Consider the following 13,959-nt stretch of genomic DNA (forward strand, 5'->3'; position numbering starts at 1 on the left):
ACTATTGAATATTAACGAGAACTTGAAGTTATTAATTAAAATATTGAATGTTAAAGGGAAGCGATGTTAATATGTTAAAAGTAAATGTGACTAAGTTTATTGCATTAGACAATCGACATTGTGTTGTGTATTCTTTGTTATGTAGATCACATTTTGTTCTATTGTTGGTAAAACAGTAATATTTTAAGCCAAATAATTAATTTTTCTAATTTTTATTGCATACTAATAAAAATAATACTTAATTATTCTTTTATTTAATAAAAATAATATCTTAACCTAATGAGCGTACATGTACGAAGGCACGGGTATCCCGCTAGATTCAATATAAAGTGTATTCAATGATATTTCTTGATTTCTTTCTTCCTTAAACATGTAGAAATTAATTTGTTAATTTGAGAAATGAATGTGTTTCAAAGTTCCCGATTTCTTTGCAATGGAGAAATGATTTTATAAAGATAATTGATTAGAACGTTGCAGGGAATAATCCTAAAGATGAGAGGTGATTGATGCAAGACATGTATTAGGTGTTTGAGAAAGTTTTTCACAAAAATGTATTTTGATCCAAATATTCAAATAAATAGAGACTTATTTGGAATGAAATAAAAGTTTTCAGATTATTTGGCATATCATATGAGAATGATATATTTATATGAGAATGTGAGAATGAATCTGAACCATTGAATTTTAAATTATTATTCTTTAAAGAATTATCTCATATATATATATATATATATATATATATATATATATATATATATATATATATATATATATATATATATATGAGATAATTCTCTGAAAAATAATAATTTAAAACTCAATCATATACTAGTATTTTTCTTGTTTATGTTAATAGAAAATCGACTCGAAAAAATAATTTATATTTAATTCAATTCAAATTAAAAAAAAATTGTGAGAGAGATTCTTATAATATAATAAACTTTCTTAAAAAATATTAAACTTAAAAAAAACGAAGTATAAGTCATGAGAATTGTGAGAGAGATTCTTAAAATATAATAAACTTAAAAAAAAAACAAAGTATAGGTCGACGTGTTTGAATTGGCTAAGGAGTAACGTTAACTATAAATTAATTACATATTATCTACATTTTGTGAGTTTTTGTATAGTGTTCATGTTAGTGATGGATTATCAACGGAATATTCGTCATTATAAATTAAACTTATATAAATAATATGAAATGGAAACAAAATGTTATATAGCATCCAAATCAGCATCTTTGTCGTGATGACATTAAAATATGTCAATGTCACGTCAGCTTTGTCAATGAGCGTTAACAGCAGAAAGAACCAAAAATGTGGATGAAAAATATTAAAAAGACCATTTTTTAAAAAAAAATGAAAAACTAAAAGTGATATTTAAAATATTTAGAGGAATACAAACATATTTAACTCTTCTATTTAAAGAGGTTTGTAAAGGGGTTGAGGATACTGTTTCCTTAGCAAAGTATATTTTTATGTGAGTGGTTTGGGGCTTTAAAAGGAGGTTTAGTTGATTTTGAATTTGTCGACTAACTTATTAATCGGTCGGACGAGTTGTGTGTTGCAGTTTTGAGTGACTTGTGAGACTTTTCCTTTATTTGATCATCTTCGTATTAAGGCTAAGTACCTCTTGTACTTGCATTTTTGTTTATTAAAAAAATTGAAAATTAAAAAAAAATATAAAAAAAGAAATTGAAGAGGTAAAATATTAAAAAATAACAATGTAAATTTATAGTGAATACATAAAAATAAATTAGCGAGTCTTATCAATTTTATAAAAAGTGGAAGAAATTATATCTTTGTTGTAATCGTTGGATTTCATGGACTCAAATCGCATTGATTTTGTGGAGTCCTCGACCCAATCACAACAGGAAATTCCTAGATAATGGATTACTAGGAGAGGACGAAGAAGACAGAAAAATTAGATCTTTGTGGTAATCGTTTATTTTTCCGACCATGTAATCCTAAATTTTAATTAATACTATCAAATTTTTTCTTTTATTCTTAAATATTTTTATTAATTTAAAAAACAAAATACACTTATGCGCCAAGTCAATTGGCGCATGTTACTAAATTTTGCACGCATGCGCCAATTGGGATGGCGTCACATGTTAATTTTGCATGCATGCGCCAATTCAACTGACGTGCACGTTTGAGCCGTTTCTGAAACTTGGTTATTTGCATAATTTCCTCCGAAACTTGATTATTGATGTATTTTTTTAAAACCTAATTATTGATTTTTTTTTCAAAACCTGATTATTGCAAAAAAAAAAAAAAAATCTAATTATATCCTAATTCAATCAAATATAATTCCATTTTTTAAGGATTTCAGCCTGAACATTATGTCAGTTATGAGTGCATATATTCTCTTAAAATGTTGATGTTATAGATTAAATTTTGGACTAATAATTTAAATTCATTTAATTCAAATTAATTGAGCTACAACTCTCACTCTAATTTTGTTTTTAGAATTGATTTCAACTAAAATTAGAATTTATAATTTTTAACTTTAAATATAATTTTTATATTGAAATTTATTTTTCAATTTAATAATATTAATTATTTCTAAAATCAATTTTTATCACTACCCCACCTAAAATTTATAACCTACCATTAATTGTTATTGGTTCACCATCCTAGTCCTAGGTGTCATTTAGCTCTAATATAGAGATGCCTAATTAATGAGTTGGTCAATAGAGTATTAAATAATTTAAGAACCCTATTAGGGGTGCAAAGAAGGGAATTGAGGTGACTTATGGAATGAATTTGTGCCCTTCAATGCGACGAAAATGGCGGAAAAGGAATTTGGAAAACGTATGTATCTATAAACCTACACGTTGCATCCCATATTTCACGTCTTCTCCTTTACGTTAATTAGTTGAATTAATTTAAACACCATGCTTTGACTTTATATTAATGTTAGGGAAATATTAACCACTGCCAAGGGCATTTTTAAGGCTTTAAAATAGTACTAGTATTTTTTTTTTTGGAAATGTGCATAGTTAATGCTTTGGAAATTGTAATGGTTAACTTTTTTTGTAGAATATTATTTTCATTCTAAAGAGTGTCCATGTAGCAATAGTTAGTAAGATCCTTAATGTTATTCATCTTTAGTAGTTTTATCTCCAATTATAAAACTGTTTTTTAAATATATTTTTTTACTATTTATTTAAAGTATAAGTCTTTTGTTTTATATAAATTTTAATATGTATTAATGACTTTTTTTTAAACTGTTATGGAAAAATATATATATTTTCTCTCTTATTATACTATATTATTAAAGTGAAGAAAATATAAAACTAATAAAAAAAATTTAGCGCTTGGAATTTTGTTTAAAAAGTTTATGATTAAAGAAGAAGGAAGTAGTTGTATTTAATAAGTTATATAAATTGAATAATTTAAAAATTAATGAAATAGAATCTTGAACTTACCTTGTAATTCACGTTAATTAGTACTAGTTGCACGATGAGCGGTGATATTTCTAATAGGAGAAAATTTAGATATAATTTTTTATGTGTTTTTATTATTTTTTTTAATATACTAGTATATTTTTATAATAAAATATACTTAATTACTGTTCCGAAAGTGAAAATAAGAAGAAATTACATATATGTAGAGAAAATTATCATCCGTGGCGGAGCCAAAATAATTATAAAGTCTAGGCAAAATTTTAAAGATTGCAAATTCACATTGTATAATGTATAAGTAGTCATTAATCAAAATAAAAGAGACTCGTCATTTTGTCAACAAAAGTATAGTTTAAAATAAAAGAGCTGAAACATAACCTTACAATAGCGAGTTAAATAAAATCACGAGGCAAATGTCCTTTCCGAGACTTTTTTGCGGTGAAAGTTCGAATAATATCAATATCATCAAGTGACTTGAATATCTCCCGCTCGGTGTAACATACCATCAAGTCATTGAACAACACATTGTTGATCTTATTGTGCAATTTAGACTTGATAATCTTCATTGCTGAAAAAGCTCTTTCAACCAATGCTGTAGACACCTACAATATCAAAGCTAACTCAATAAGTTTGTAAACCAATGGAAATACCAAATGTTTCTCAGCTTGAACCATCTTCATAGCCAAACTTTGAACACATTCACAAGATGAAAATGAAGCATTTCTTTTCACTTGAAGAACATAAGTGTCAAGTTGATCCCTTATTGTTCCACGATCATCATTAGAAAAGTCTTCATGATAAATATCAGCAAGACGAGCAAGCTTATCAACATCAAACTTGGAGAAAGAGTTATTGGGTCAAGACATGAGAAACTATCAAGGATAATGTTACTTCCTTCACTAAAGCGGTGATCCATCTCCACACATATTTTGTCAATAGCAATATAAAACATCTCTGCACGGTAATGATGAAGACTAGTGATAGTCATCCCTTCTACCCTTGGACGACCCCGGAAAGCCATACCTTGTGCCATGAGATATCTTGAACAATCTACGGAACAAGTCAAACGAATCTTATACAACTCTTGTGATTCCTTGGTTGCTATAGCAAACTTACTTACCACACTTTGTCTTTGATTATTATAATCATCGTAATGCTTGACACGTGAGTTGTGTAAACTATTATGACTGCCAACGTGATCTTTCAAGCTTTTAGATGCATGCTTCCAATCTCTATATCCGCTTTTAGTGAAGACTTCAAAACTAAAGTGCTCGACCCTCCCGAGTTGCTTAAAGAGAAAGCAATAAAAACAATAAGTTGCATCCTTGATCTCATTGTATTCTAACCATGTGTAATTCTCATACGATGATTTACTAAATGCTCTGGAAACACTTCCAAATAGAGTATGAGGAAAGCTTGACAAATCTGGTTGCATTGGACCCTTCAATATATATGCCCTCCTTACTTGATCTTGAATATCTGGAGCATACTCATTAATTTGTTTCCTACGACCTGGATCACACACAATCTCATTTAGGTTAAACTCATTAACCACATTAGTTGGTGGTTCTAATTCGGCTTCCGATTGCACATCATTCACATTCTCAATACTTGCTCTATCAACCAACAATTAACAATTAACAGTAAAAAAAATTCAAAATTTAAATAAAAATAGTTTCACAAAATAAGAGTAATTTCTTATGATTTATAAAGAGTAGGTGCAAGCATTATATTATAATTTTTTTATAGAAACCAATAAAATTAGATAACCAAAAAATGGTGAGACTTCACTCTTAAAAAATTGTAGATATTTTATAGGTGCTGTCAAACCAATGCTTTAGTTTTAACCAATGAATCTTGCAGTGCATTGATCTGACACTTAGCACACACAGTGACAAAATATATATATTTTTTTTATATAAACCAGACTTCACTCTTAAAGTGTAAATGTTTTTCAATTTTTTTTTACTGATAATACTAAAAGTTATAAGAATGGTGCAATATTATAATATATTTTTCATGAGATTTTAGATAAACTTGAAAAAGGTGAACCCATTTTTACAAGATTATAAGCAATTGATATTTCTAAATAACATAAAACAAAATATTGAACATTGTAAAGTCGGTGTAAAGTTATGAAGTTTTAAATGGAGGGAGCTAATATTATTTATCTGCTACTACAAATTGTGTTGATTGTTTCAAATAAAACCACAAACAATTGAAGAAAAATAATTACTAATCGAAACAAAGGGGGGAGTGTGGCAGTCGGAAAAGAACTGGTGTTGTCGTCAGCGTCGAAGACAGAAACTTTACGTTTTTACGGTGCTGCTGTCGTGAAGGAAGCTTTACTCTTCTTTTATTTCTGTTTCCTTTTTTTTTTTTGCCCGTTTAATTTTTTAACCTTTCAATTGTTTTGCCCTTTCAATTTCTTGCCCTTTCTTTAATTTTTCCCATTTAATTTTTACCTTATTTTTTTTATTTTTTACCAAATGAATTTGGCCCGGAGCCTGGACAATTGCCCAGGGTAGTCGGGCCTTGAAATCGTCTGTGCTTATCATATTTCATTTTAAAATAGTAAAACCTACCTATAAAAACTGTATCTAAATTTTCTCTTTTGTAATATTGGTTAGACGAAACATTGAAACAAAAAAAAATAAGAGTGAATACTCATTTCGGTCCCTCAAAAAAATTACACAACCCACTCACAAAAAAATATACTCGATTTAATCCCTTATAATTTTTTTTCCTATTTTTAAACTATGATTGGACTGCCACATCGGATTTTATTATTTATTTTTCATTTTTTAAATACTAAATTAATTTTTAATTTTCATTTCATTTTTAAACAATTCTAATTTTATAATATCAAAAAAACCATAATTGTTTCTTATAAAGAATCGAACCCAAGATTTTTAAAGTCCATCTTATGTCTTCACCACTAGGCCAATATTCATTCATGACAAATAATTTTCATGATTTCTAGTAATACTAAATAATTTTGTATTTTAAAACAAAAATTATAAAATTTGTATAAATGGGTCTCGAACCTAAGCCCGTTAAAAGATAATCACTATACAACTACACAAATGATCAATTTTTATTGTTAATATTCTTAATCATGAATACTTAACTGAATAATTTAGAACAAACATTTACTTATTTCAAATAGCATATAAATAAATATATACAAATTTAAAAATAAAATTGTATATTTAATCAAATAGAAATAAATTATATTATATTTAATTGAAATTAAAAAACACATAAACAAATATTTAATTATTTCAAACTAATTCAAATTAAATAATAATTAATTAATTTAATATCAATTAGTTTAATAGTAAATCAACTAAAGATTATTTATGATTTCTAATTGATTAAATATAATTTTTAAAATTTTATTTAATTATATTAAATATTAAATGTAGTATTTTTTTTTTTTTTTAAATTAATCAAATAGGAATAAATAAATTAATATTTAATTGAATTAATATTAAACTAATTGATCGCTATTTAGTTTGAATTAACTAAATAATTTTAAAAGTTAATTGATTATTTAATTTAAATTGATTAAATATTTTAACCATTAATTCAATTACTGTTAAATTAATTATTTATTATTTAATTTGAATTAGTTTGAAATAAGTAAATATTTATTTATGTGTTATTTAATTTCTGTTAAATATAATATAATTTATTTCTATCTGATTAAATTAGTAAATATTTATTATAATTTATTCAGTTAAGTATTCATCATTAAGAATATTAATAATATAAATTGATCATTTGTCAAGTTATATAGTGATTATCATTTAACGGACTAAGATTCGAGATCCCACTAATACAAATTTTGTAATTTTTGTTTTAAATTCATAATTATTTAGTATTACTAGAAATCATGGAAATTATTTGTCATGATTGAATATTGGCTTGGTGGTAAAGACTTAAGATGTTGTTTAAAAGTCTCGATTTTGATTCTTTATAAGAAAGAATTTTGGCTTTTGTGATATTATTAAATTAGAATTGTTTAAAAATGAAATTCAAATTAAAAATTAATTTAGTATTTAAAAAATGAAAAATAAAAAATAAAATCCGATGTGGCAGTCCAGTCGCGGTTTAAAAGTAGGATTAAAAACTGGTTTTAAAAAAAATATTAATAGAAGGATAAATATGGTCCGGTTAAATTTTATAAGGGATTAAATCAAGTCATTTTTTTTGTGAGGGACTAATTTGTATTGTGTAATTTTTGTGAGAGACCAAAATGGGTCTTCACTAAAAAAAATATTAACAGTACAGTAGAAATTATATAAAAAATGAAAATCTTTTGAGATTATTTTACAAATATTATTATTACTAATTTAGGGACCGTGACAAGCAATATTGGTCACAATGATCAATATTAAAATTAATTGATTAAATATAAATAATCAAATTTGATATTAAATAATAAAATATAAATAATATAATTTATAGAGCGATTATATAATTTTTGTTGAGCATCTTTTTAAAATTTTTAGCTCATTAAATCTCAACAATTTCTTGGAGGAGAAATACAAGGAGGGGAGAGAGAGAGAGAGAGAGAGAGAGAGAGAGAGAGAGAGAGAGAGAGAGAGAGAGAGAGAGAGAGAGAGAGAGAGAGAGAGAGAGAGAGGAGAGAGAGAGAGGAGAGAGAGAGAGAGAGAGAGAGAGAGAGAGAGAGAGAGAGAGAGAGAGAGAGAAGAGAGAGAGAGAGAGAGAGAGAGAGAGAGAGAGAGAGAGAGAGAGAACAACTTGAAGGGTATGATTAGAGATTCTCGTTTTTCTCTAATCAATTTTAGAAAAATAATGATTTTTGATTCGTTAACCATTGGATCGAACTAGTTTTTACACACAGTGTTTGTGATACAAATTGCTAAAATTTCACTATTCGGATTTTAGAAACAAGGTTCGAGAAAAGAGATAACATGTTCGCTCAACACCCATTTTTTGGGATATTCTACTAAGGTTTGAAAGAAAACCTAATCAGCACAACCTCCTTAGGTGTCGGCTATCGGCATGGAGACCTTCAACGACTGACTCTTCTTACTCAAATGACTCATATGTCTCCCTCACAACCCCCAAACATTAAAGAATTTTTTTGCACAAGCTCTTCAAAATGCGTGTAACATACTGATTTCTAATCTTGCCAAGCATTGCCTCAAAGGCAACAATCTCTCGATCAAGATATCTGAAGAGGATTACAAATCATGACTCAAACATTGCAGTAATAATTTACATGGGAGATTAATCACTAGTAGAGATAGCGTGCCATTAAGGGCATCAGAATTACGTGAAAAAATCATGAAATTATGGAGTTCAATCACTAATTGAGAGTTAACTCCTTTATAGCGTGACTATTTTGAATGTTCATTCAAATTAAGGGGGGATGCTAAATTTGGAGTGAAAGGACATGGATTGTTAAGCCCTCTCTCATGTGTTTGTCTGCGTGGACACCAAATTTTAGACCTAAAAATTGAAAGAATACACATGCTCAATTGTGGATGAGGATGCATGGTCTATCCTTTGAGCATTTGGAACCCAACTACTTTATTTTCAATTATTTTTGGTATTGTCATTCCTTTATCAATTAACGAGCTTACAAGAAAAAGAACTTGGGGGCATTTTGCGCCTGTGCAGATAGACCTTAACATGTCAGATATTCTCCATGGTTGTATTTTGGTGGAACAAGATGGTTATGTGTTCTTTATTGAATTAGAATTAAAAGTTTACTTCTTTTTTCTAATCATTGTGTGTGTTAATCTTCAAAATGTCATCAGTAGTTTGAGGAGCCAAAATAGATAATCCATGAGGAATGCTCCAATTAATTTCTTGGATAATTAAATCGACCTTAGAAGTTTGCATAAATTGCATATTCACTGGAAATATTATGTGTTAATCTCTAATTTTGTATATCGAACAATTTTCAATCCATAAATCAATGGCCTTCATATTACCAACCTGCCATTTACTATGTTCCTTCAGAAAGGAAAAAAATGTTTAATGTCAGGCCATATTGAAGACAAACTTGACCGTGATTCTTATCATAACAATTCTTTGAAAAAGTAGGCAAATGAGAAATGATAAAATGTTTCAAAATGGAAAGAATGACTTTGATAGAGACATTCTTCTTTCAAGGGGCACGCGTAATCTTCAATTCACGAATTTATAATTATTACATGCTTTGACATCAAATATTGAACTCCTTTCGCACCTAGAATCATACAAGTTAATTGTTGCTTTCCTAGTCATAATTTGATTAAATGCAACACCGATAGAGCTTTAATAGGAAATCTTGAAATATCAACTAATAGTTGCATATTTAAGGATAATTTGGGAACATTCTTAGGAGCTTTCTCATATAAGATTGGAGTTTGCCCATCTTTCAAGCTGAATTGTATAGAATCATGGTTTCTATTGAATATGCTAATAGGATGAATATAAGAAATCATTGACTTGGAACTGACTCAATGCTGACCATTTGTGCATTGACCATTTGTGCATTTTTTAATATGAATATTATCCATTGTCATCTTTTAATTAAATCAAAGAATAATGTACACACTATACATTTCTTTAAATTCAAGATATCTCACATTTTCAGAGAGGATAATACTTGTGCAAATAGATTCTCTCTTAATATTTCTTGAGCCATTTTAAAGAAATCAAACAACTATTATAAATATATAAAATAATTGTTAGTGAATTAAACAATCTCAGTCCTCCTTTTCATAATACTACCCAAGAACTTTGATCGAGACTCTCTCTTAATATGAGTCTCCTCTTACTTTCACTCAAACAATCTCCCAAGTGCTTGTATAATTACTAAAATATATGGTATGATAAATCACAGTTACAAAACAAATACTCTATTCTTCTAACTTAGAAAATAATCTTAGAATATTGGATTACATAACACACACAAAAATATTCAAAGAAAACTATAACTCGACAAGCTTCAAGTTACAAGGTCTGAGTCATCAAATGAGACAGAACCTCTTCTTAAATAGCAACAACATCCATCATAAAAACCCAGTGGAATTTTGTCATGAAAGCAACTGGTTTCCAAAAAGTGCAAGAAGAATCAATCTTCTTAAAACCAATTCTGAATCTTGACTAAATCAAATATAATGAAATCTCATTTATCATAAATACAAATTCCAAAATTTTCAGCAAAGGATTTAGAATAAAATCTTTACCAAATTAAAAGGCATTATAAATCAAATCCTTGATTAAAACAAAAAAGGAAACAAATCTTGTTGGAACAAAATTTAATCAACTAAGAAACGCACGCTAAGTAAGCAACCTGAGACATAATGTCTCGCTTAAAGTCAAAACGTATTGCTTAGCATGTTGCATGCAACAACTGTACCACGAAGCAACCCGAGACAATATGTCTTGCATAAAATCAGAACATGTTGCCCACAAAAATATACTAATCAAATTAATATAATAACAAAATGTTTTTAAAAAAATACACTTTCAGATTTTCTATAATGTACACATTTGATTTTTAAATAATCGAAATAGATTTTTGAAATTTAATGTTAGAATTTTAAATGTTAGTTTTTTCCTCACTTTTTTGTAAAACGGACCAAGGCTAGACCTGCATTCTCTAATGTGCATGTCCCGCCATATTTTTTGCGGGCTTTTATGGGCTCGGACATTAACATAATTTTTTGTATTTTTAAACTTAAAAAATGCAGCGTCCGCAGGTCCATCCTACCATCATTTTTTTGCAAGATGGGGTAACATTTTAAACCTGTAACTTTAACTATATCTGCACATCCTGCTCTGTTGTTTGCAGACTTAAATCGAGCGGACATACCCGTTTATCACCCCTACTTACCCTAAGAGATTTGGGTGAAAATAATTTCTTAAATTTCAATATGCACATCATGAATTTAAAGAAACATTAAATAATAATACATAAAGTAAACCTTTTATTATCATTAGATTAAAGACCGCTTAATCTTTTTTTAACTAAAAAAGAGATTATATTAATAACCCAACAAAAAAGAATACAAGAAACATAAGAGGAGGAACATGCCAAATTCTCTTAAGAACAAAGCCTAAGCTTAGGGGTATCCGCCTTGTCTAACAAATAATCTGGGATAATATCTCTATGAACAAAATTATACAAAGAGAAGCTTTTGCTATTAAAACTGATATTAGCCAGAAAATCTGCACAATGTGAGTGTAAAACAAATTTACACCATCATCCAATTAGAATGAAATATTTTAACACATGAGAATATAAAATTAGAGAAGAAATATTTATTAAAATGATTTAATTATAATTTATTTATTATTATTTTTAATTTCATACTTATGTGTTAAAATTATTCATTTTAAATAGATGACGATGTAAAATTGCTTTACACTGATAATATATTCCAATTAATCTCTAATCAGTTTATATTTTATTGTATGATTTATATACTTTTATTATTCTTTTGTAGCTTTTGCCTTTTTCTCCTTATGAATCTTAATAATATAATATCGTAGTACTTGCATTGAAAAGATCTTTATGCCACCTGTTAGAACAAGATTTGTTCTGATCATTATTCTTAGTTTTGATGATAACAAGGATATGAATTTTGTGTGAGATAATGTGGTACTCTAATACATTGCAATTTCCATTTCAGGAAATATATAAAGAGTATGCACAAATCAGCGCTCAGAAGCTTTGTCTCAGAAGGTTCAGCATGCAACATCAGAACATGGTCTGGCAAGACATCAGAAGATGGTCAAGGCAGAATCAGAACATGGGTCTATGAAAGCATCGGAAGAACTTGAGATCAGAAGCAGAAGCACTGAAGTTCTCATGGTATCACGCTCAGAAGCACTTCAAGGTCAGAAGACAAGAAGATGCTATGCACCAAGCTGTTTGACTCTGATGATATTCAAATATTATATTCACAAACATCAGATCAGAAGAAAGTACAGGTGGCAGGCTACGCTGACTGACAAAAGGAACGTTGGAAGCTATTAAAGGCAACGTCAGTAGACACAGCGTGAACAAGGCTCGAGGTAGTTGACAAAAGCGTGAAACATTAAATGCAATGTTGTACGGAATACGCAAAGCATTAAATGCGCCCAACGGTCATCTTCTCAAACGCCTATAAATATGAAGTTCTGATGTGAAGCAAGGTTGACGATTTGCTAACAATTAACTTGCTGAAACGCTGTTCAAATTCAAAGCTCAGAAACTTCGTCTTCATCAAAGCTCACTACATTGCTGTTGTAATATATTAGTGAGATTAAGCTTAAACGTTAAGAGAAATATCACTGTTGTGATTATAGCTTTTCAGAAGCATTTGTAATACTCTTAGAATTGATTACATTAATTTGTAAGTAACTAGAGTGATCAAGTGTTGATCAGGATACTCTAGGAAGTCTTAGCTTGTGTCTAAGCAGTTGTAATTAGAGTGATCACGTGGTGGTCAGGATACTCTAAGAAAGTCTTAGCTTGTGTCTAAGCATTTTTTCCTGGAGTGATCAGGTTGTGATTAGGATACTCTAGAAGACTTAGTCGCGGACTAAGTGGAAAACCATTGTAATCTGTTGCGATTAGTGGATTAAATCCTCAGGTGAGGTAAATCACTCCGTGGGGGTGGACTGGAGTAGTTTAGTTAACAACGAACCAGGATAAAAATAACTGTGCATATTATTTTTATCGTTCAAGTTTTTAGACTACACTTATTCAAACCCCCCCTTTCTAAGTGTTTTTCTATCCTTCAATTGGCATCAGAGCGCCGGTTCTAAGGTGCAAGCACTTATCCGTGTTTAGAAAAGATTCAGGAAGAGAAAAACGCTTCAGTAAAAGATGGCTGGTGAATCTCAATCAAATCCAACTGCATCTACATCTGGCTCTGCTGAGCAATACAATGGTAACAATGGTTATACTAGACCACCAATATTCGATGGTGAAAACTTTGAATATTGGAAAGATAAACTGGAAAGTTACTTTCTTGGTCTGAATGCTGATCTATGGGATCTTCTGTTGGATGGTTACAAACATCCTGTTAAAGCTACTGGAGTAAGGCTCACGAGAAGCGAAATGACTGATGATCAAAAGAAAGATTTCAAAAATCATCACAAATGCAGGATTGTTTTGCTGAATGCTATCTCTCATGCTGAGTATGAGAAGATATCTAACAGGGAAATGGCCCATGACATATATGAGTCTGTCATACCCCAAAATTTGCCCATTATATTTCAAGATAGTTTGGCTCGGGTAGTCTCCACTGGCTCACACAATCTCTAATTGCAAGCACATTCATTCTCCTTCTAAGTATGGAGGACCAAAACTAGGGTTTTGATCTTCTCAAAGTAAAATCAATTTCTGATACCTCAAGTGGATCCCATGGTCTCTTATATGCCTCAAATAATCCTCATATCAATTTTCAAGCTCTGAATCAAAAGATTGCTCATCCAATGGCCGAAACGATCAATAATCGACTAGTTGACCTAAAAGTCAAATTATGGTCAAACCACAGTCAAAACTTCTGATTTTTGGTCAATATCCTCATTTT

Source organism: Vicia villosa, linkage group LG6 (assembly GCF_029867415.1).
Source record: "Vicia villosa cultivar HV-30 ecotype Madison, WI linkage group LG6, Vvil1.0, whole genome shotgun sequence".
NCBI lineage: Eukaryota > Viridiplantae > Streptophyta > Magnoliopsida > Fabales > Fabaceae > Vicia > Vicia villosa.